Consider the following 24,247-nt stretch of genomic DNA (forward strand, 5'->3'; position numbering starts at 1 on the left):
TGATTTTTTTGGCAAAATAGGTTGAAATTTTTCTAAAATTTACAACTTAAAACTTATCATCATTCTCTTCATAGGCCTTGTGTTTTGACATGGAGAAAAATCCAATGGTTTTCTCTCCCTCATAACCAACCTATGGTAGAAGCAAGGTGTAAAGAAATTATTTGTAGCTTGACAAGTAAATTACCAAAACTTGGTAAAAACAACAAAGGGAGATAGAACAGGGGGTTTTGCAAAAAAAAAAAAAGGCAACCCACACCAAAGAGAATAAAAATCGGATCTAAAAACCCCATGTACCATCAACACGGTGACCCTCTAGCTGGGTTGAATTCACTCTATGAGGAGGAGGAGACTCAAAGAGAGGAGCAAGGCATAGACCATTGAGATGACACAATCAAAGGAGACAAAACCTGAAGACGTATCTGAAAAAAAGAAGGAAACCACAACCCCCCCCCCTAGAATGCATGAAGATTAGCCTCCACAAGAGGTACCACCAGCTCATTTTGAGGAATCTTTTGAAGAGCAACCACATGTTCTAGAGTGTTGCAGGATCCCATATAGATTGAACAAAAGCCAAAAAATCAGTGGGGCAAGGGGAGCTACCAAAAGGAGAGATGACTGAACCATCACACCGACAAGAAGCAAGTACTTGCCAAGTCAAGAACTTGGAAGATATTGATGAATTTTCTAGATATGCACATGAGGTTGTGGAGCAAATGAAAGACAAAGTTTATGCTCTTCACTAGAAGATCCATCACCTCTAGTAGCACCTAAACCTCACATTGGCAAGGCTTGAGGTAGTGGAATCTTTCAACGAGGCATTTACCGAGGCAATGGAGACCACCAACAAAAAAATGGAAGAAATGGCTACCAACTTTGAAGCAAGAATAACAGCCTTAAGGCTAACAATTTAGCAATAAGAGAAGCACTTGCAAGAGGTAACCACAACATTAAAAAATACAAGCTCTTTTGCTCAAAAAATATAGGTCCACCTTGATGTGGCCAATGCCTGCCAAGAGCAGACTCAACTACTCAATCAGATGAGGACAAATCCATTGTTGCTACCTTGCAAAATAGTGATGAAGCCTACAAAGCCCTTGACGAAAAGACTAAAGAACTAGAAATAGAAGTCAAGTCTGAGTAGATGCAATTCCAAGATCTCTCTAGAGGATTTATCCAAAGAGAAGAAAATTATCAAAAGGAGATAGAACACCTCAAAGAGGAGCTTAGGAGAGCTCAAGAAACAATCAATGCTTAAACATCTACTTCAAATCTCCTAGAGATTCTGGTTACACAAGATAAAGCCGACCCCTCTTCATCTCCAACAACTTTGACTGCAGAAGAAGAGACCTTTCTTAAAAATCAAGTCGGAAGATGAAACTGAGCAAATGTGGAAGGATTCCATGCAGTGGGAGGAAATAATTCTTCATTCTAGTAATCTCAACCTTCTTACAATGGATAATATCAATGAAGAGTGGCATCAAAACGCTCTCCCCTACCATCTAATCATGTTTGAAGTGTTGCAAATAAAAGAGAGGCTACTCAAGGAGCTCATGGCCAATCCAACAATGGTACATCCTAAGTGGCACAACATTTGGATGAACTGGAACCCAAGGTATCTCATTCTCTATACCAATGGACATCAGGCAAGATTTGGTGCAGTGCTTGGTCCCAAGGGTCCCCAACTAATAGAAGATGTCATTATAAAGCAAAAGCAGCCAACCTGACTCAATTACCTGCGGTTCCCACCACCACTAAATGGGAAGCCTATTGAAGATTGTCTGGTGGATAATCTCTCATCTACGATATAGCTCTTCCGTGGGATACCAAATTTAGCTTGCAGCACGTTGATAAAAATTTCCAAGATGCTTCGCACATGTTTACAGACATTCCATTGATCTAAATAGACATATGTCGCATGGATGTATTTTCTTGAAGACAATCAAGGCTTGTGATACGACCTATTAGAGAAACGTCAGAGGAAGTGCTCTATGATTTTACACTAGGGTAATGTTCTTACCATCCTACTATATGAAGATCTTTACGGAGGCGTTCTATACAGGATCTTTCACATATAGAAGCAAGATCTTTGGCCCAATCATCACCAACTTAAAAACCAGATTTGTTGCTACTCAATCATTGAGCAGAAGAACAAGATTACCATGCAGTTCATGTCTACTCCAAATAAAGAACCGAAGCTAAAATACCAACAAGGATTGGAGTAGCACTTAAAGCGGATTGAAGCTTGTGATTTCAACCACTATTTAGCATCCTAAGTAGCTATGTCACAATTGACACGGGCAAGGAGGGGGGAATGCTAGCTACTCAACTAGCAGGATCATCATTATCATTTTTTATCCCCACTTATTGTATCAAAACTCCATTCATTAATTTAAAATCCCATGAATTCCAAATTTGTTGTATCATATTTATTTTCCAAAGAGTATTTAGGGGCCATGGGCTTCTAGACTTGTAATTATTTGTAGTTTATAGCCTTATTATCGAGCCATTTAGTTAGGGCTTTATTTCTCTAACCTTGGCTAAGGTACAAAAGAAAATTTTATAGCTTTGGAACTAAGTTTTTTGGATAATGAAAGCGAGCGTACGCGGCAATACAATTTTGTGAACCTCTTTTGTTTCATATCTTTGTGTCTTGCTCATGTAAAGTCTCTATGAAGTTGCATTGCAGTTCTGAGCACACCAACGCCCTCGTAGGTGAAAGATCTTCCTTTTTGTGTAAATCTCTTGTGATGAAGTTGTGTTTTTAGTAGTACCTATCTACAAGTTTTTTTCATTCCTTACGCTCCATACACGTATGAAAATGGGTTTTCGACCGTATGAGTAGATAGAGCACGTCCTAAGGCAGTGGTAGAGTGCTTCGGAGGACAAAACTGGCCTATCCAAAGTAGGTTGTTCATCTTTGGCCATGATTTTTCTCAAGTGTAGGAAATGTCTTTTGAGGACATGAGGTTGCTGAGGATATTCTGCACATTTTAAGTAACAAGTTTTGTCGCATTTGGAGCACTATAGCTATACAAAATCATCGTATTAGGCTTGCAGTAAGAAGATTAAATTTGTTGGAATTAGGGTTGTAGAGAAACGCACACAGCTTGGAGAAGACAAAGGAAGCTCAAGGCACACAATAGAGAATGTGTTACTTAGTGTGCAATGGAAAGATAGATAGCCCTAGAGTGATGGGCGTATATACAATGCACGGGGGGAAAACCTCCTAAAGAGGGAAAAAATGCCCCGGCGGTCCTAGTGTGCTCACACACATCACTACCACATGTATATGGTAACAAATGCCCCTTGGAGTGATGCGGTGAACGAGAGCTGGCACATGAGTAAAGGGAAGTGCCATGCCCTAAGGACATGATCAGTCCACAAAGGGAAGTAAGCCCAAAGCTTTACGGAAAGCTTCAAGCTTCTCACAAGAATATGCCTTTGTGAAAAGATCTACAAGGTTGTCCTATGTTCACATAAGCCAAGCTGATCTCTCCTGCTGAAAGCCTCTCCCTGACATAGTGGTAATGCACCTCAATGTGCTTTGTGAGAACATGAAAAACTGGGTTCCTCGCAACTGCCAATGCGCTCTGACTGTCAGTGTAGATAGTGTTGATAGTGTCCTATCCAACACCCAAATCATCCATAAGGCGTCTGAGCCATACACACTCAACCGTAGCTGTGAAGATTGCCCTGTACTTAGCCTCACAACTCGAATTGGCCACAGTAGGTTTCTTCTTGCTCAACCATGATATACATGAACTGCCAAGCATGAAACAAAAACCACTTGTGGACACTCGCATGTCAAAACAACCAGCCCAATCTGAGTCCAAAAAAGAATGTAAGTCTGGCGGCAATGATCCCCCCTTGGGATAAAACAAGACAAGATGTAAAGTGCCACTAAGGTAGCGGAAAATCCTCTTGATAGCCTATCAATGCTTAGACCGTGGGCTATGCATAAATCTGCTGACCTGTGAGACTGCAAATTCAATATCTGGCCTCATGTTGCATACATAAATGAGGCAGCCAACAACAGTTTGGTAAAGAGTGACATTAGCAGCCAGCGTCATGTAGACAACTTCAAACCTGTTTCCATGGGAGTGGCAATAGGTTTGCAATCGTCAAGTCCAAACTTGCATAGCAATGTCTCTATGTAACTTTTCTGACACAAGGCAATACTACCATCACACTACTTAAACTGTATACCCAAGTAATGATGCAACATCCCCAAATCTCTCATCTTGAAAGTAGCATTCAAATCAGCCTTAAATTCAGCAATATGTCTCTCATTTGGTCCAGTGGATCAGCAAATCATCGATTAAAAAACCACAATGAAAAGTACATCACCCTCACACTTTACATACAATGTGCTTTCTGTTGGACTATTACAAAAGCCTCATTTAACCAAATGAGTGTCAACTTTCTCATACCAAGCACAAGGAGATTGCTTCAACCCATACAAAGACTTCTTACATCTGCACACTTTGTCCTCTTGTCCTTTTATGACAAAACCGTGAGGCTACATTACATAAACTTTCTCAAATATGTCACCATTCAAGAAAGCAGTAACAATGTCTGATTGATGTACATCCCAAACAAAATGAGCTGCCAATGCACATAGAAAATGCATAGTAGTCATATGACAAGTGGGAGCAAAAGTCTCTTCATAATCTATGCCTTTTTGCTGTGCATAACTCTTTGCAACAAGTCGAGCCTTATGGCGATCGATCTCACCATCCGGCTTGTGTTTCAACTTGTAAACCCACTTCGTACCAATGGCCTTTGTGCCAGGAGGCAAATCACATAAAGTCCATGTGTCATTTTCTATAAGTGCATCATATTCTAATTGCATGGCAGCCATCCAATTCTCTGAATTCTATGCTTCATCGAAAGACAGAGGCTCCTCAACATCATGTAAGCTAGAAACAGCCAAAGCATAACAATCTGATGCATAAGATGCATGGCGAGAGCCTGAACGAGTACAACTAGACAAAGGTGCATCCAATTTACTATCACGCAAAGTGTGCACCAGCCATTTTGGCATACCTCTAGCCTGCTCATTTTCAGCCCTTTCCTCATCAAGTACATCATGTACATCTTCATCAGTAATAGGCTGATCTGTAACATTTTTAGAAACTCCCATAGGTTGTACATTTTCCTCATTGGAAATTACATTTGTATTTCCACCGAAAAAAGGCAACAAACTGTCTTAAATGTCCTGTGAGCTTACATTATTGTCTCTAGTACATGACAGCAAGGGCTGAACAGAATCTTCCACAAACACTACATCCCGTGAAACCAGAATACGCTTTCTTTGCGGATGATACAACCTATAACCTTTGCTTTCAGCACTATAACCAACAAAAAGACATTTGACAGCCTTATCATCCAATTTTCTGCACTGCACTTGTGGCACCAAAGCATATGCCAAACAGCCAAAAACACGCATGTGCTCAATAGAAGGCTTTCTATCATGCCATGCTTCATATGGAGTAATAGACTACAAAGCTTTTGTAGGACACTTGTTTAGTACATAAGTGGTACACATGATGGCCTCAAGCCAAAAGGAATGCGGCAAAGCTTGACTTTTGACCATACATCGTGCCATTTCCGTAAGTGACCTGTTTTTCCTCTCAGCAACACCATTTTGCTGAGGTGTATAAGGCACTTTACATTGGTGCTTTATCCCACGACTAGCCAAAAATGCATTATATTCATGAGACATATACTCCCCCCCTCGATTCGAACGGAGGGTGCCCATAGTACATTTCGAGACATTTTCAGCCATAGCTACAAATTGTTTGAAGCACATAAAAACTTCACACTTCACTTTAAGCGGAAATACCCACCCATGCATGCCTGGAGTAATCATCAATGAAAGTCACGAAGTAAAGGTAATTGCCCAAGGACGGAGTTTGCATGGGCCCACAAACATCACTATGCACAAGCTGCAACCTGCATGTGGCCCGAACTGAACCATCCTTTGGAAACTTAGAATGATGCATCTTACCCAAAATACAGCCTTCACAAACATGTTTGACAGGTGCTTCAAGAGGTGGCAAAAAAGCAACCATATCAGAATTCTGCAACTCGCAAAATTCATATGACCAAAATGTGCATGCCAAAGTTTTGCATTTGAAATAGCCCTTGAATCTGCAACAACATTTGCAAAATTTTGTCCACACTTGTCATACACAGTGAGCTTATATAGCCCACGACACAAAAGTCCAGATGCAACAATTTCATCACCAAAATTGAGATCATGAATTGTACATCTCTCATCCACAAATTTGACTACAAGTCCAAGTCTAGCAAGTGAGGATATAGACAAGAGATTCTTCTTGATCCCAGGTACATAAAGTGCATCAACAAGTGTGAAGGAAATGCCATTTGCAGCAGTAAGCACAATCTTTCAAAATCTATGAATCGGATAAGAGGCATTGTTGGCACAAGTGACTGAATTCCCATGAGGATAGACTCAAGAGAGGTAAAAAATTCACGATGTGAGGTAATGTGCTTTGTAGCACCACTGTCGAAATATCACACATGTGAATCTGCAGCAATTGATAAGCATGCATCATGGACAACCGGATTGTAAGTGTACTCTGCACTAAAAGCCCATTCTGCATCAACATCAGCATTACAGTCTCCTTTTACAAAAGACTCAACAATGGCTGCATTTGTAGTGGAACTAGCATTTGCAGTGGAATCACCCTCTTTCTTCTTAGCCTCTTTGGCCTTCAACCTAGGACACGACTTGATCAAGTGATCATTAGCTTTACAATAATGGCAATGCATCTCCTTTTTGACCGTATCACCAGAATTGCCAGAAGAAGTGCTGCCAGCAGAAGCATTGGGAACAGAAGTTTTGCCACTCGCAGTAGAACCATAAGAAGTGGTGGCATTGTTGTTTTACCACCCTTTCTTTGAGAAGTAATAAAAGCCTATTCAACTGCACGGCTCTCTAGTCCTGTTTTTTTTTTTAAAGTGACTCTTGCAACAACAATGTGCATAATGCATCAAACTTGGCAGCTTCTGGATTTCCTTGGGTCATAAGTCTCCAAGTACTAGCAAAAGTCTGGTAAGAATCTGGTAAGGCATCAAGAACAATCTGCACAAGGGAACTGTCTGAAATGACTTCACCTGCAAAAATAATTTGCTCATTGATATCCTTGACACTAGCAAGGAAAGTGTCCATATCATCTTCCTCATGCATAATCTTTGACTCCAACTCTTTACGCAGCAAAGCAATTTTAGCCTCATTGCGACTTGCATAAAGACCAACAAAAATATCCCAAGCCTGTTTTGTAGATTTTTCAGAATGAATGTGAGGAACAATGGTGCGCTTCGCAGACAACACAATCAATGCATGAGCCTGTGCATCCTTTACATCCCAACGAGCTTGTTCTGCCATAGGCAAAAAAACTCTAATAGCAGCAATCCTTGCAGCAAGACCTGCAACATCCTCAACATCACCTAAATCCTCAGAACCAGGGCGTACATCCATGCCCTTCACAATGTTCCAGACGTCCTTTGACACAAGAACATGTTGCATCATATAAGCCCACATAGGGTAATTGTCCCCATCCAACCTGTCCTCAGCAGCAAACATCTTGAACACATCTGTGTTATTGTTGTCAGCCATGGTTTAAATGTTGCACCTGATGTGAAAACTTCCCGAAAATAGGAGAAACGGAGCGGGAACAACACGTGCTATATAGCACAAACCGTAGAAGACTATAAGGCACCTGTTATGCAGAAAACAACACTGGTGACAGAAATTCTGCACAAAATGACAAAATTACCTGTGCAGACCTGCCTGTAGTGGAAATGGAGGCCGAAATGAGCCCGAATCAAAAATTTGAGCAGACTGAGCTCTACGAGATAATCCAAAATATTTGTCGACCTGTGAACACTCACCAAAGCTCACTGAAATCGGAGAAAGTGAGCAGGTGTGTACTGGAGCTGCTGGCGACTAAGCCCGGGAGGAGGCAACTTGCTCTGATACCAATTGTTGGAATTAGGGTTGCAGAGAAATGCACACAGCTTGGAGAAGATGAAGGAAGCTCAAGGCACACAATAGAGAGTGTGTTACTTAGTGTGCAATGGAAAGATAGATAGCCCTAGAGTGATGGGCGTATATACAATGCACGGGGGACTCCTAAAGAGGGGAAAAATGCCCCGGCGGTCCTAGTGTGTTCACACACATCACTACCACATGTATATGGTAACAAACTTTTGGTGTTTGAAACCGATCTAAGTGAGAGCACACTACACTTGAGTTTTTTGATAGATTAGCTATATCTTGTAGCCTCCATGCACTAATTGGGTTAGCTACAAGACAATTTATAAATTTAATGATAGGTGTATGCATAGAAACATTGATTATAGGTCAACAAAATGCAAAAAATACACTTTTTTTGTACTTAATACTATGTTTAAAAGAAAAAAATTGGGCCTACAACCACCATAGACTTTGGTCAAGAACTCATTGATTTTTAGAACAAAAATAGACTCACTTTCAAAGATTTTTGTACCTTGTGTAAAATGGGGTTCACCTAGCAATTATGATGTTTTTGGTCAAATTGAGCACTCATTTGTCTTTGAGAGTTCCTCATGACCATACAATTAGGAATTGTGAGTGTTTCTTATTTTTTCCACATAAAGTGGTGTTAGCTTTGATGTCAAGTAAGGACTTCTACAAACACATACATATGATAGAAGAAACCGTGAGATGACATTGCTATGTCCTATCACATTACCAAACTAGTGCTAATCTATAGAGTTGTTTCATAGCCAATATTAGAGCCCGTGGACTTAAAGACGGTGGATCCATAAAATCAAAGGTCAATAAATTGCTAACATCCATAGCCTTAAGCTGTAAATTTGTATGGCCTAGATTTATTCTCTAAATTTCACACGTAGTCGTAGGTAACAATCATTACCTGTAGGCACTCGCAGTGCATGAGCAAAAGTACTTTCTTGGTCATTAGGGAAAGAAAGCCAAGGGAAAGTCGAGTCTAAATGCTTACTTTTGTGTGTCTCCTTGTCTATAGCTTTGCTTTTAAGGTGAAGAAGAATATGAATGCTCATGAGAAAAAGATATCAAGAACCTTAGATCCGTTCTCTTTGAGTCTTACGTGACCTATTTCTCACTCTTTTGGGAGAGGTTAATGATGAACTCTGCTAACACTTTGTAAGAACATGTGATGTTGGTTTCTAGCTCAAGTGTGCAAACCTTAAAACGAGAGACAAGTACTCTAAAGTGAAGCAGATGCTACCCATTGTCACATAAAAGTGTAGGCTTCGTTTGTACAATCATGCCTATTGCGATCTCCACCATATTCATCTCTTTGATGACTTATATCCTTGTGTTGAGAGTCGTCTTCACTTTTGTTATCATGGCTACCATCAACATTACTTGTATGTTGTTCCTCTTATTTTTTCCTAGCCTCATACTCAATATCCTTTTTCAAATTGTTGATTCTCCCTCGGTCTGAATCAATGCTTACGAATGAAAGCACATTAACTTTTACCATTCATGGCCATGGATAGGACTAATCAACATAAAATGGAAATTATATGTTAATTGAATTTGATACATTGTGCTTTAGTATACATATACCATCATATTGTATATCACTAGAAAGCTCTTGAAACAAGAAATTTAAATCAAAAAGCTCTAAACAAATTAAGTTTGATTTACAAAAATTTTATGGCACACCCAATTTATAAGCATAAAACTGCTGACAAGCGTAAATAACATACACTGCTAATGTGATTTAGGCCTTACATATTTCTCCTTATCTACACCGTTGCTTTTAGGCTGAAGAAAATCATAATTGATGGTGTGGAAACTTTAGAGCTTGAGGGAGCACGCTAAGTTGACTCATACTTGGCTAGCACAAGAGCTTTTCAACAAATCAACAAAAAACCATTAATGGTGATTGTAAAGCAAACCAAAAATTGGATTAAATACCAGACTATACAATCTTCAAGAAACAAGAAAAGCTCACTATGCTTACCAAGTAAAGAGAGCAAAAGATAGGTGCATCGACACACAATCACACATCCCAAACATGGAACGATTTTTGTGCACAACCTCTCTCTCTCTCTCTCTACATATATATATATATATATATATATATATATGTGTGTGTGTGTGTGTGTGTGTGTATAAATAAATACACACACACACACACATATGTCACAAAGTGTTGACATGACATGCCCAACTGGAAGAGAAATGGCCGAGTGGACAAGAGAAACTAAAGAAATGAACTTCATTGAACTTCAGAGCACCGGTCGTGGGGAATAAAACCCTAAAAACCCAAAGCTTGGACTCTGACGAGGATTTTTGTAAAACACGCTAACATGCTGACGTGGCATACTATACGGATCATTAGGAAAAATATGAACCCTCTAGGGGCCCTTTGGGATTAAGGTTAATTAGAGGTCAGAGCCAATGAGAAGAGGGTGGTGGACACACTCTATGCCCTCAAAAATGTAGGGGGACAAAGTAGTCTTACACTTCTTAAATGGGCTCTTACCTAGTGAGAAGGTGGGGGGGGGGGGGGGCATATGGAACCTCCAACTTCCCTCCTTTTTGATCCGGGTCTGAAAAAATCCCAAAAATTTGAAATTTTTAAAAATTTTCAAAACTCAAATTTGATCTTCTTAAAACCCCTCTAAAACTATTTTATGGTCAAAAAAGCATTTTATGACCTCAAAAAGTCAAAACGTGCACCCAAAAACCCTAAAATTCAAAATTTTTAAAAAAATTTGAAAAATCTTTTTTTGCTATCCAGAGCTCCCCCAAAAGTAGTTCTTAGGCAAAAAGTGATTTTCTCTCTCTAGAACCCTTTTTCCAACCCCTCCTTGGTTGCAACCATCACACTCATCCTCTACTCCAACACTCTCTCTCTCTACACCATCTCATTGCTGCAGGAAAAAAGCTCCTCTCTCCTCCCCTACAACCTTCCATTGCCACACCAAGCAAAGGTTATCCACCTTCTCCTCCCATTGCCACACCAAGCAAGGGTTATCCACCTTCTCCTCCCATTGCCACAAGGGTTAACCAACTTCTCATATCACTTTATTCCACCTACATTGTACCAACAAGCAAGGTCCTTCTCCTCCTCCTAGTCTTCTTTGATCAACCATGGCCAACTATACTTCGCAAAGGCGACCAAAGGATGAGGTCACAGCACTTGCATGCCATAACACTAGAGGTGTAGATGATGAGTGGGTGCCACAAGAGTTCACCAAAGGTGCTTGGATATATATGCAACCATCTGCTATTGGCCCTCATCGTGTGCAGAATCGTGCAAACTTGGATCTTCATTGGAAAGGAAAGCTCCTTGGCTTCAAGATCCGCAAAGACAAGGGGACCGTAGCCATTGTGCAACATGTTTTCTCAATGTCAACCATGTATTTGCAACAACCACCTCGATTTCCAACACATTGTAAGTACATGTTTTGAGAATACAAAGCTAGGTGTGAAATCATAGTGTAATGTTATTATGGATTCATACTTAAGATTTGTCATGCATTTATAGTCATATTTCCATCCACGTTGGTGGAGGAGCAGCCACTACATAGTCTCTCCGGCACATTCAATGCTATACATGCGGATATTGGAGCAATATTGTTCCCACATCTTTGCCCAACCAAACTAGTTCAAAGAAGGATTTTCTTCTATTCTCACTCCTATATTGTCCCTACTTCTACACAAGCGTTTGGAACGCTTGAACCCATCAAAGTAACTTCCTTATTAAGTATGGAGTGGCCGGTGCCAGATTTGTGGTCGGTAGCATCTTTCAAGCAAAAGATGATAATGGATGTCCAAAACTCTTTGAAATACTCTAAAGCTTCTAGGTCTGTGGGCTTGAGTTGGTGTTTGCCTATTCATTGTTTTGTGCACATTTTTAAAGAGTTTGGATTTGTGGAGACTACCACAATGCTTGTATGTAAAGATGCGCATTACGAGGAATTAGGAAGGCTTTTAGAAGAGGACTGGGGTTTTGTGGAGGGCATGCATAATGGGGACCGGTACCGTTGTAAGGTTGGAGCTTCAGGTATTGGAATGTGCTATTTGAAATCCCGCACCTCCTTGTACATACGATTTCACTATGATCGTTGGATGTGCAAGCTTGGAGTGTGGACTCCCTTACAGAGTGTAGACGACGCTATTGCAAGCTTTGACATTGCAGTGAAGATGCCCAACGATGCTTTGGAGGCAGTCCAAGTGAACAAGCATTGGACTCTCAGTAATGTTTGAGAACATTTGGTTATTATGGGTTTTGATGCCCTTCAACAAGCACAATTTCGTTTACAAGGTCACAAGGTGAGAATCCTTCCACCACATTTTCAATACGTCATGGTTTGTCGATAATTGGATGCTTATTGTAATGAATGTCCACAGATTAGGAAGAGAATGGAAGACAAATTGAAGGTCGAGGAGGACTGGGGGATGGATGGAACTATGCTATTCATCTTATAATTTTGTAACTCTTGCAATTTTCAAACTGATCCCCGCTCTAATCAACATGATTTGCTTTGGCAAATCATGCCTTTGAATATAATTTTTTGCATTGGGATGAGAAATCATTTTTTGGTGAAAGTGCCTTTCTTTTAATGTCTTAAAAAAAGGGTCCATTATAAAAGGGGAGCCACTTAACTCATTCACTATTTTCACTTTTGCAACTCTTGAGCTCCTCCACTCTCTATCTACACCCTAGGCTAGACATGGATGCTTCCACAGCATCTGCATCTGCATCCACATCCACCCCTTTGTCATGCTTCATCCTCTTCCTTGAGGACACCAAACACAAAGGGAAGTTGGACCTCCACACCTTTTTTACTCGTCTCCCTGACCTTGATGCCACAGTTGCCCTTCACATGGATGCATTTGCCGAGATTTTTGCGTTCATGGAGGAGCACATCATAAAATATTCTGTATCTATCCCCCCACATGTAGGGATCTGGGTGCCTTGCGATCTTTTGCGCTATATACACAAAGGTGATCGCCCATTCTCCAAGCGGTTGCAACGATTCCAAGAAATTACAACCGATGCAGACCATTACTTAGACGAGCAAGCCCCAGTGTGTGAGCGCTCAAGAATCGCAAGTTGGGGGTGGAGTACCTTTCTCGGCTCTCAACATTTATCTTCTTGGTGAGCGAGGAACCTGATTTGGAGGAGCTCCGCTTACCACACCTTCATATTGGGTCCTTTATCAAGGACACCAAGGAGCAGCAGGTTATCCCCATGAACCCTGCAGCAGCGGAAGGAAAGGCACACCAGCTCGAGTACCCTAGGGGTCTTGAGGAAGTGGTTGAGAAATCCATAGTTGCGGCTGGCCCTAATGACACTCCAATGCCACTACCACTGATGGATGTGGCTATCTCAGAGGTAGAAATCAGCCGCTTCTACTCAGTGTTAGTGGATGGGGAGGAGTATGTGTTCCTGCATGATTTGGAGAAAGCATTTGGCCTGCGCATGGATAAATGCTTGAGCGTGCTATGAAACAACACCAAATGTCCCTTAGACAATACGCCAGATGCCCTAGAAAGAAAGCTCTTGCCAGATGGGGACTCTGTTGCTGACACTATTGCAGTTGTATGTACGGAGGTCCTGGAAACAGAGCAGTTGCACGTGGCTAATGAAGAATTCCAAGCCACGCAAGCCAAGGTTGAGGCTGCTAGGATGCCTATGCCATTATGCAACCTCCCATTTGATGATCCAAAGGTCGTATATGTGGTGCATGGGAGCATTGACTTGGATGCAAAGGGCAACAGGGAGGAGGACGACAAGGAGTAGGAGGTAAAGTGTATCCTAATTTTCATGTTACTATTTTATCCTTCATTGTCTTTTTTCTCAACCTTCATCTATTTATGACAGGATGTCGTGGAGGTTGATGATTTTGCTGCAAGGACAGGTGGCAAGCGGACGGGCTTTGGACCTCAAGCTTCCCTTGCATATTACCTAGGACAACTCCCCTCTAGCGATATCAATCTTGAAAATTGTTTCAATTGGTGATATGAAAATTGTTTTGATTGGTGACTTTGTAATTTCAAGTTCTGTATGTAATTTCAGTCAATTTCAGTAAATTTAGGTATTTTATGTTCCCTAGGGGATAGATAAGCCTACCAAGGGCCAAAAAAAGCCTAGCCACAAGGGCACGCAAATGGCCTATCCATCAGTTTTGGATGGGCCATTTGCGCGCCCTTGTGGCTAGTCTGGTAGGCTTATCTACCCTCTAGGATACTTACAAAGCACAAATTTATTGAAATGAATTGGTTTTGCATCTTTAATTTAGATGCACCCTTTTTATGGCAATTCCAGCATATGTTCACACTCAAGGACACTAGAAAAGGTGAAATCAATTATGAAATGAAGTTTCCAGCACACTATCACCTGCTTTAGCTCTACCTAGTACACCCATGCACCAAAAAGTCCAATTACATTGGACATTTGAAAAATCCAAATTAATGTTGCATAGACACTTGGTTTCACAATATGTTTTTTTTTTTAATATCCTATAGGGAATTCAAAGCTTGAAATGGCCAAAAAAGGGTGTCCCCAAGGATCCACGTAAATTAATGTTACAAAACCAATAGGTTTTAGTAAATTTGTGCTTTTTAAGTACCCTTGGGGGTAGATAAGCCTACAAGGGGCAAAAAAAAGCCTAGACACCGTACAAGGGCGCACAAATGGCCCATGCAAAACTGTTGGATGGGCCATTTGCGCGCCCTTGTGGCCAGGCTTTTTTTTGCCCCTTGTAGGCTTATCTACCCCCAAGGGTACTTAAAAAGCACAAATTTACTGAAATTGACTTAAATTACATACAGAACTTGAAATTACAAATTCATTTCATTACAAAGATAATAGACACAGTAGACACAACTGTTGATCATATTGTCATTGGAAAGTCAAATCATTACAAAGATAAGGGTGTGCAATACAAAAAGAGGGGTAACTTCGGCTAATGCTCGAAGTCTCGTCGCAATCGACGTGCAAGCTGTATATCTTTTGGCTGTATTGTCACTCACTTTGCATGTATGGCGCATAGGTTGGTATCTTCCAACACCGAAATGATGTGGGCCTCTGCAGCTTCTTGAATAGCCTCTAGTGCTATTGCTTGCTTTCTATACTGATTTCCGTAGCTTTGAAGCACCTCCTTCACAGTGCGAGCAAAGGGGGCACGTCGAATCAAAAGCTTCGTCGTCTTCTGGTAGTGGCGGATTTCTACAAATGCCCTTGCTTTTTTTCGTCGCCACTACGGTTGTCTTGGGGGCACTTACACATTTGCTGGCGGGCGGCGTTTAGGCTTCTTGAAAAACTTAGACTTGTGCTTTTTTACATGCTTAGGGGCTGGTTCTGCAGCCTCTTCTGATTCTTCCTCTTCCCTTGGCTGCCGATCTTGTCGTGTGGGGAGAGATCCCTGCCCTTGAGGCAATGTCTTCCCCCCCACGGACACCCGGTGTGTACTCGGTATTTTATCTCATAGCCATGGTGACTCACTCTCTGATTCAGTGTCTGTATGGACCAACCGAGTCCTCGATGGTCCTGCTTGTGATTGGTGGCGCGACGACTGCTCCCTATCGGACTCTGTTGCTCTGTTGTTTGCTGGCCCTCTTCTTCTCTCCAGCGCTGGGCACGTTGCTTCATTCTCCTTCTGGGTGTTATATCTTGAGGAGGTGGAGATTCAACAGTCCTCGATGACTCTCGTGCCATACCACCATGCCCACTACCATATGAGTTCCTAGAACAGCCAGGCGTTCGTGGCCGTTTTCTTGTGCCTTTAAACCATGACGGCTTCTCACATCCTTGGAGGGTGTTTTTGTTGGCAGGCGGATGCTCTTTTGCGGTTTGTTTGGTGCGCGCCATTTCATTGGTAAGAGCTCACCTGTTCTTAAGAAATGAGTGGTTTATGAGAGCATGCAATATTTATAAGGGCCCATTTAAAAAGGGCCCTGTTCACACTAATTTTTTTATAAAAAGTATTATTTTTTAAATAAACATGTCGCTAAGAGTTGGACCCTACGTTCACGTTTAGTGACTCGCGCAGTATCCACTTTGATCCTTGTCGCACTCTACCTCGCTGCCATGCAGCATGCTTGGTGGGACCTTGCGACATTTGCCACTTCTTGCTATGCTCTTGACGACTCCATTTCCGCACTTCAATAGCAATCTTGGATTGTCGCGCACGCTCCATTGTGAGCTTACGAGCAAATGTTGTGCAAAAAAACCAATTGAACATCTCCTCCAAATAATTGGATTGCACCATTCCACCACCATGTCGAGTATTTTTGAAGTACACTCCCCTTGCTCGATAATGGGACTTCTCCATGCCTTGAGTGCTAAAAATTTCAAGCGATCCATACTTGTGCATAAAAAATGCACCATGCGCAAACAAGATATGTTGTTCACATGAGTAAACGATCCACATTATTAAATAAAAACAATCCCTTGTAATGAATACACCATGTAAAATGACTTACCATGTAATGTGTGATGTTATTTTCACCCCAAGAAAGGGTGAAGACCTTGGTAAAATCCGCCAAGGCTTCTTGAAATGATTGGCGTTGTTCTTTTGTTGTGCTGTTAAGGCCCATAAGCTTGACCATTTTATCAAAATGTGCCCAAACTTGCTTGCGCTTGTTTGCAAGCTCGCCATTTGAATCATTGTCGGTAGTAGCTTTGCATGACTCCTTCCAAAGCTCCCAAAAGTTACCTGCCTACTGGTTGGAGCTGTTTTGAGCATCATATCGACTTGGCTTTCCTTGGGAAACTTTCTTCAAAAAGTGTCTAGCTTTTTGTCCACTCATTGACACTTGTTGAGCAACTTCATGGGCCTCCCCTGTGTTCTTTGCAGCAACGATAGACACATTTCCTCCGTGACAACCAATGGAATTCAAGAGTACCTCCACTCTTTCGATCGCTTCCTAGGACTTTTCCAACGGTTTCATTGTGAAAGCATAGTCAATGTGGTTCTTCAATAGCCTATCAAAAATGCGCATGATTGCGTGTAATGTACAAAAATTTACATTCGATAGAGGAAATCGAAAGATTGGATTCCAAGCGTGGTCCTTTTGATCACGGGGTGGGGCATTGAGCATGGGACATCTCAGAATAAACGCTTCCCATTCTCTACCTTCATCTCCGACATCAGGACAATCTAACCCTTGTTCTCCATGCCCTTGCCATGGAAGCATGGAACCGGCCTTTGCAGTGCTCTTATGTGATTTTTGTCCATTAGGTTTGTACCCTCGAGTGCAAAATGGACAAGGCATGAGAGAAGAAGCCCCTTGTTTGCAGACAAGCAAACACTTTAACTACCAAAACCCTCAATCTCCAACTTTTGACCTGCAATTTGGGAGTGTATTACTTCTGTGATCCATGGAGTTCTCTCAAAAATCCATGAAAGTACTCCATTGGTCTCTTTGGGCACCTCAATAGCACCCAAACACCAAATGTCTTTCTCTGATTGCATGCTAAAAGATGGGGTGGGAGATGGCTCGACTGAATCCCTTCACTTGGTTTGCAGAAGGGCCTCGTTCATTAGAGTGACAATTAGCCTCTCTAACCTTCGGCCTTTCACTATTTGACACTCATCGAGTTTTAGCACAAAAGAGACTTTTGTGTCAGGCACTACAAAATAAATAGTGCTAATACCTTAAACTTCAGAGTCTATGATAAGAATAATACCAAAGAAAAAAGTAAAGTGTGTCACCTTCTTCAGGTAACTCGTAAAATCTAAGCATGGCTTCTTGAAGCCTTCTAAGATCCACGAAAATATTGTTCCACATTGTGTAAGGAAAGCCCTTCTCCGAAGGTCTTATGGATTGTTTCTTACCTTTTCCCCTTGTCTTTGTTGCACACGAAGCATAAAGGGAAGTTGGCATTGTGTCCTCAATGTGTAGGTATGTCCCAATGGGGGAGAATACATCTTCGTTTGTGGCCTTCTTTGCATGCTTGACCTTGTGAGGAACGGGAAATAGGTTTTCCACAATGCCATGTTCTTTGAGGGCATCCTTTAGGAGTTGGAAAATAGCCTGATAGGCTTTGGTCCTGATTCCAGCCTCATCACAAGCTTGTTGAACGTCATCATCACTAACCACATTTCTTAATTTACGCATAAGGTCCTTGGTGACTGCATCCTTAATGTGCTTACCTCCAGGATTCTAAGATAGAAATCACGTCCTGAGTATTGAGAAAACTAGTGAGAAGGTTGACTCGATCCTCTTGGCTTGTTCCACCGCATGCCTCCTGGATGAAGTTTCTAGCAACAAATAAACATAAATTTTAGAAAATAGTGTGAAGTAAGAATGCATCATGCAAGTAAAGACCAAATCACCTTGTGGCTGTAACTCGTCGTTTGCGTGCTCCTCCCAAATGTGAAAGAGTTTCAATGGATGATTACGTGCGTTTGCGTTCCCTTGCACCAAGGGGTGTTTCTTTCAAGTATGTGATGGTGTTGGTAAGCTTCTGGATGTGGGACTCCTTTTCTTGCATTTGTTGTTCAAGAGTTTTAACTAACCTCTACGAAGAGGCAACACTCTCTTGTAATGCCGTCGTCTTGAGGTGAAGAGCTTGACATTCGTGCATCCACATATGCAAAGAAGCACCTGCACCCATACACAACCGCTTGCAATAGCCTAACAAGCCTGCTTCTCCCCTACCAAGAAATTGAAGAAATGTGGAAAGGCTATTAAACGGTGGATGGAAGCGGCTTATAGGATCGTAAGGGTACAAATGGCCATCCACCCAAATGTCAACATTGGTCTCACAAGCGGTGCGACGTTCCTGTGATGACCTTTGATCACCTTCACTAGTGGTCTTCGGTGCAAATGCCGTGGGTAAGCGAATATGTATGCTTTTGGTGTGTGGAGTACGTGGTGGTGGAAGCAAACCATTTGTGATTTCCGTGAGCACTGTGGAAGATGTTGCGTGAGGAAGCAAATGATGAAAAGATAGAGGGGGAAGGGTAGAGAGGTTGAGGAAGATGGGAGGAGAGAAGGAGGGAGGGGGGGGAGGGAGAGATTGGGGAGGAGGAGGAAGGTAGGGGCAGGGAGGGAGAGGAGAGTGTATCAGATGGTGTATTTAAGAAAACCTCTTGGTATGCTTAAATATGTCCATGTAGAGGGTCTTTTAATAATATAACTTTGCACTCTAGAAGCTATCATGATCAAGAGCTATACTCATTAAGTGAACCCCTGTAAGTATGCACTTGATGTGTTGAAGAAATTTACTTTATGAGTTCAAGAAAAAATGAAGAGACCTTGTAGAAAATATTACGTTACTTTTGCACAATTGTGCTATAGATAATTGCAAGTTTCATATGTAAAACAAAATTACTTGACAATATATAAAATAATTTTAAGCTCTATGTGTTTGATATGGCCACTTCAAGAATATCATTGTTTACAAAGAAAAATATGTTTTGATGTATTTGTCCATTTTAGAAAGTGAAACATTGTTTACGCTCTCCACTGAGAACTCAATGTGGCAAGTATAAGTGCTTTGATAAGCAACAATTATTGGATCATTTCATATATTGAAAACTGCCCATGAGAAAACTTTGACATTTTAATTATTGACACATACGCGTTCAAACCCTTAAATAACTTCAAACTTTCTACAAAGATCAACTACATATGTAAAAGTATGTGGTATGGACACAATTGGGATGCCTAAAATCCTGGTTTCAATGTTATCGTGGAGGATTCAAGTTTTTCAAGAGATTTTGCACAATAAAAAAGTCCAAGATAGGGTTCAAGCAACGAGGTTTTGCACAATAAAAAAGTCCCAAGATAGGGTTCAAGCAACGAGGTTTAATTGAGTTAGGGAGCCAAAAAGATACATAGTTTCTTGGTTTCAACATATAAAGTCATTTGTAGTTGTCAAACAACACTAGAATAGCTCCAATTCGATGAGAGGACCTTTGGAAGGCCAAAATTATGCTCTCAGTCAACATGTGCTCAAGTATGCAATTAATTCTATAACTTGCAAGTGACTTGGAAACTGGTCCTTGAAGGACATTTCATTGTTTTGTAACACTGAGTACTTATACTTGGCTTTTACAAACATAAAGAAGGTCATCTCTACAAAACGATATAAGCATTTTATGATTTTTTTGGCAAAATAGGTTGAAATTTTTCTAAAATTTACAACTTAAAACTTATCATCATTCTCTTCATAGGCCTTGTGTTTTGACATGGAGAAAAATCCAATGGTTTTCTCTCCCTCATAACCAACCTATGGTAGAAGCAAGGTGTAAAGAAATTATTTGTAGCTTGACAAGTAAATTACCAAAACTTGGTAAAAACAACAAAGGGAGATAGAACAGGGGGTTTTGCAAAAAAAAAAAAAGGCAACCCACACCAAAGAGAATAAAAATCGGATCTAAAAACCCCATGTACCATCAACACGGTGACCCTCTAGCTGGGTTGAATTCACTCTATGAGGAGGAGGAGACTCAAAGAGAGGAGCAAGGCATAGACCATTGAGATGACACAATCAAAGGAGACAAAACCTGAAGACGTATCTGAAAAAAAGAAGGAAACCACAACCCCCCCCCCCTAGAATGCATGAAGATTAGCCTCCACAAGAGGTACCACCAGCTCATTTTGAGGAATCTTTTGAAGAGCAACCACATGTTCTAGAGTGTTGCAGGATCCCATATAGATTGAACAAAAGCCAAAAAATCAGTGGGGCAAGGGGAGCTACCAAAAGGAGAGATGACTGAACAATCACACCGACAAGAAGCAAGTACTTGCCAAGTCAAGAACTTGGAAGATATTGATGAATTTTCTAGATATGCACATGAGGTTGTGGAGCAAATGAAAGACAAAGTTTATGCTCTTCACTAGAAGATCCATCACCTCTAGTAGCACCTAAACCTCACATTGGCAAGGCTTGAGGTAGTGGAATCTTTCAACGAGGCATTTACCGAGGCAATGGAGACCACCAACAAAAAAATGGAAGAAATGGCTACCAACTTTGAAGCAAGAATAACAGCCTTAAGGCTAACAATTTAGCAATAAGAGAAGCACTTGCAAGAGGTAACCACAACATTAAAAAATACAAGCTCTTTTGCTCAAAAAATATAGGTCCACCTTGATGTGGCCAATGCCTGCCAAGAGCAGACTCAACTACTCAATCAGATGAGGACAAATCCATTGTTGCTACCTTGCAAAATAGTGATGAAGCCTACAAAGCCCTTGACGAAAAGACTAAAGAACTAGAAATAGAAGTCAAGTCTGAGTAGATGCAATTCCAAGATCTCTCTAGAGGATTTATCCAAAGAGAAGAAAATTATCAAAAGGAGATAGAACACCTCAAAGAGGAGCTTAGGAGAGCTCAAGAAACAATCAATGCTTAAACATCTACTTCAAATCTCCTAGAGATTCTGGTTACACAAGATAAAGCCGACCCCTCTTCATCTCCAACAACTTTGACTGCAGAAGAAGAGACCTTTCTTAAAAATCAAGTCGGAAGATGAAACTGAGCAAATGTGGAAGGATTCCATGCAGTGGGAGGAAATAATTCTTCATTCTAGTAATCTCAACCTTCTTACAATGGATAATATCAATGAAGAGTGGCATCAAAACGCTCTCCCCTACCATCTAATCATGTTTGAAGTGTTGCAAATAAAAGAGAGGCTACTCAAGGAGCTCATGGCCAATCCAACAATGGTACATCCTAAGTGGCACAACATTTGGATGAACTGGAACCCAAGGTATCTCATTCTCTATACCAATGGACATCAGGCAAGATTTGGTGCAGTGCTTGGTCCCAAGGGTCCCCAACTAATAGAAGATGTCATTATAAAGCAAAAGCAGCCAACCTGACTCAATTACCTGCGGTTCCCACCACCACTAAATGGGAAGCCTATTGAAGATTGTCTGGTGGATAATCTCTCATCTACGATATAGCTCTTCCGTGGGATACCAAATTTAGCTTGCATCACGTTGATAAAAATTTCCAAGATGCTTCGCACATGTTTACAGACATTCCATTGATCTAAATAGACATATGTCGCATGGATGTATTTTCTTGAAGACAATCAAGGCTTGTGATACGACCTATTAGAGAAACGTCAGAGGAAGTGCTCTATGATTTTACACTAGGGTAATGTTCTTACCATCCTACTATATGAAGATCTTTACGGAGGCGTTCTATACAGGATCTTTCACATATAGAAGCAAGATCTTTGGCCCAATCATCGCCAACTTAAAAACCAGATTTGTTGCTACTCAATCATTGAGCAGAAGAACAAGATTACCATGCAGTTCATGTCTACTCCAAATAAAGAACCGAAGCTAAAATACCAACAAGGATTGGAGTAGCACTTAAAGCGGATTGAAGCTTGTGATTTCAACCACTATTTAGCATCCTAAGTAGCTATGTCACAATTGACACGGGCAAGGAGGGGGGAATGCTAGCTACTCAACTAGCAGGATCATCATTATCATTTTTTATCCCCACTTATTGTATCAAAACTCCATTCATTAATTTAAAATCCCATGAATTCCAAATTTGTTGTATCATATTTATTTTCCAAAGAGTATTTAGGGGCCATGGGCTTCTAGACTTGTAATTATTTGTAGTTTATAGCCTTATTATCAAGCCATTTAGTTAGGGCTTTATTTCTCTAACCTTGGCTAAGGTACAAAAGAAAATTTTATAGCTTTGGAACTAAGTTTTTTGGATAATGAAAGCGAGCGTACGCGGCAATACAATTTTGTGAACCTCTTTTGTTTCATATCTTTGTGTCTTGCTCATGTAAAGTCTCTATGAAGTTGCATTGCAGTTCTGAGCACACCAACGCCCTCGTAGGTGAAAGATCTTCCTTTTTGTGTAAATCTCTTGTGATGAAGTTGTGTTTTTAGTAGTACCTATCTACAAGTTTTTTTCATTCCTTACGCTCCATACACGTATGAAAATGGGTTTTCGACCGTATGAGTAGATAGAGCACGTCCTAAGGCAGTGGTAGAGTGCTTCGGAGGACAAAACTGGCCTATCCAAAGTAGGTTGTTCATCTTTGGCCATGATTTTTCTCAAGTGTAGGAAATGTCTTTTGAGGACATGAGGTTGCTGAGGATATTCTGCACATTTTAAGTAACAAGTTTTGTCGCATTTGGAGCACTATAGCTATACAAAATCATCGTATTAGGCTTGCAGTAAGAAGATTAAATTTGTTGGAATTAGGGTTGTAGAGAAACGCACACAGCTTGGAGAAGACAAAGGAAGCTCAAGGCACACAATAGAGAATGTGTTACTTAGTGTGCAATGGAAAGATAGATAGCCCTAGAGTGATGGGCGTATATACAATGCACGGGGGGAAAACCTCCTAAAGAGGGAAAAAATGCCCCGGCGGTCCTAGTGTGCTCACACACATCACTACCACATGTATATGGTAACAAATGCCCCTTGGAGTGATGCGGTGAACGAGAGCTGGCACATGAGTAAAGGGAAGTGCCATGCCCTAAGGACATGATCAGTCCACAAAGGGAAGTAAGCCCAAAGCTTTACGGAAAGCTTCAAGCTTCTCACAAGAATATGCCTTTGTGAAAAGATCTACAAGGTTGTCCTATGTTCACATAAGCCAAGCTGATCTCTCCTGCTGAAAGCCTCTCCCTGACATAGTGGTAATGCACCTCAATGTGCTTTGTGAGAACATGAAAAACTGGGTTCCTCGCAACTGCCAATGCGCTCTGGCTGTCAGTGTAGATAGTGTTGATAGTGTCCTATCCAACACCCAAATCATCCATAAGGCGTCTGAGCCATACACACTCAACCGTAGCTGTGAAGATTGCCCTGTACTTAGCCTCACAACTCGAATTGGCCACAGTAGGTTTCTTCTTGCTCAACCATGATATACATGAACTGCCAAGCATGAAACAAAAACCACTTGTGGACACTCGCATGTCAAAACAACCAGCCCAATCTGAGTCCAAAAAAGAATGTAAGTCTGGCGGCAATGATCCCCCCTTGGGATAAAACAAGACAAGATGTAAAGTGCCACTAAGGTAGCGGAAAATCCTCTTGATAGCCTATCAATGCTTAGACCGTGGGCTATGCATAAATCTGCTGACCTGTGAGACTGCAAATTCAATATCTGGCCTCATGTTGCATACATAAATGAGGCAGTCAACAACAGTTTGGTAAAGAGTGACATTAGCAGCCAGCATCATGTAGACAACTTCAAACCTGTTTCCATGGGAGTGGCAATAGGTTTG

The 24,247-nt window shown here is 41.2% G+C and overlaps 1 pseudogene; it reads right to left on the minus strand.

The window, feature by feature from the left end:
• Nucleotides 1-6,948: 6,948 nt before the first annotated feature.
• Nucleotides 6,949-7,645, minus strand: LOC147428453 (uncharacterized; annotated as a pseudogene).
• Nucleotides 7,646-24,247: the final 16,602 nt, after the last annotated feature.

This window comes from Adiantum capillus-veneris, chromosome 23 (genome assembly GCF_014529385.1).
Source record: "Adiantum capillus-veneris isolate H3 chromosome 23, ASM1452938v2, whole genome shotgun sequence".
NCBI classification, from domain to species: Eukaryota; Viridiplantae; Streptophyta; class Polypodiopsida; order Polypodiales; family Pteridaceae; genus Adiantum; species Adiantum capillus-veneris.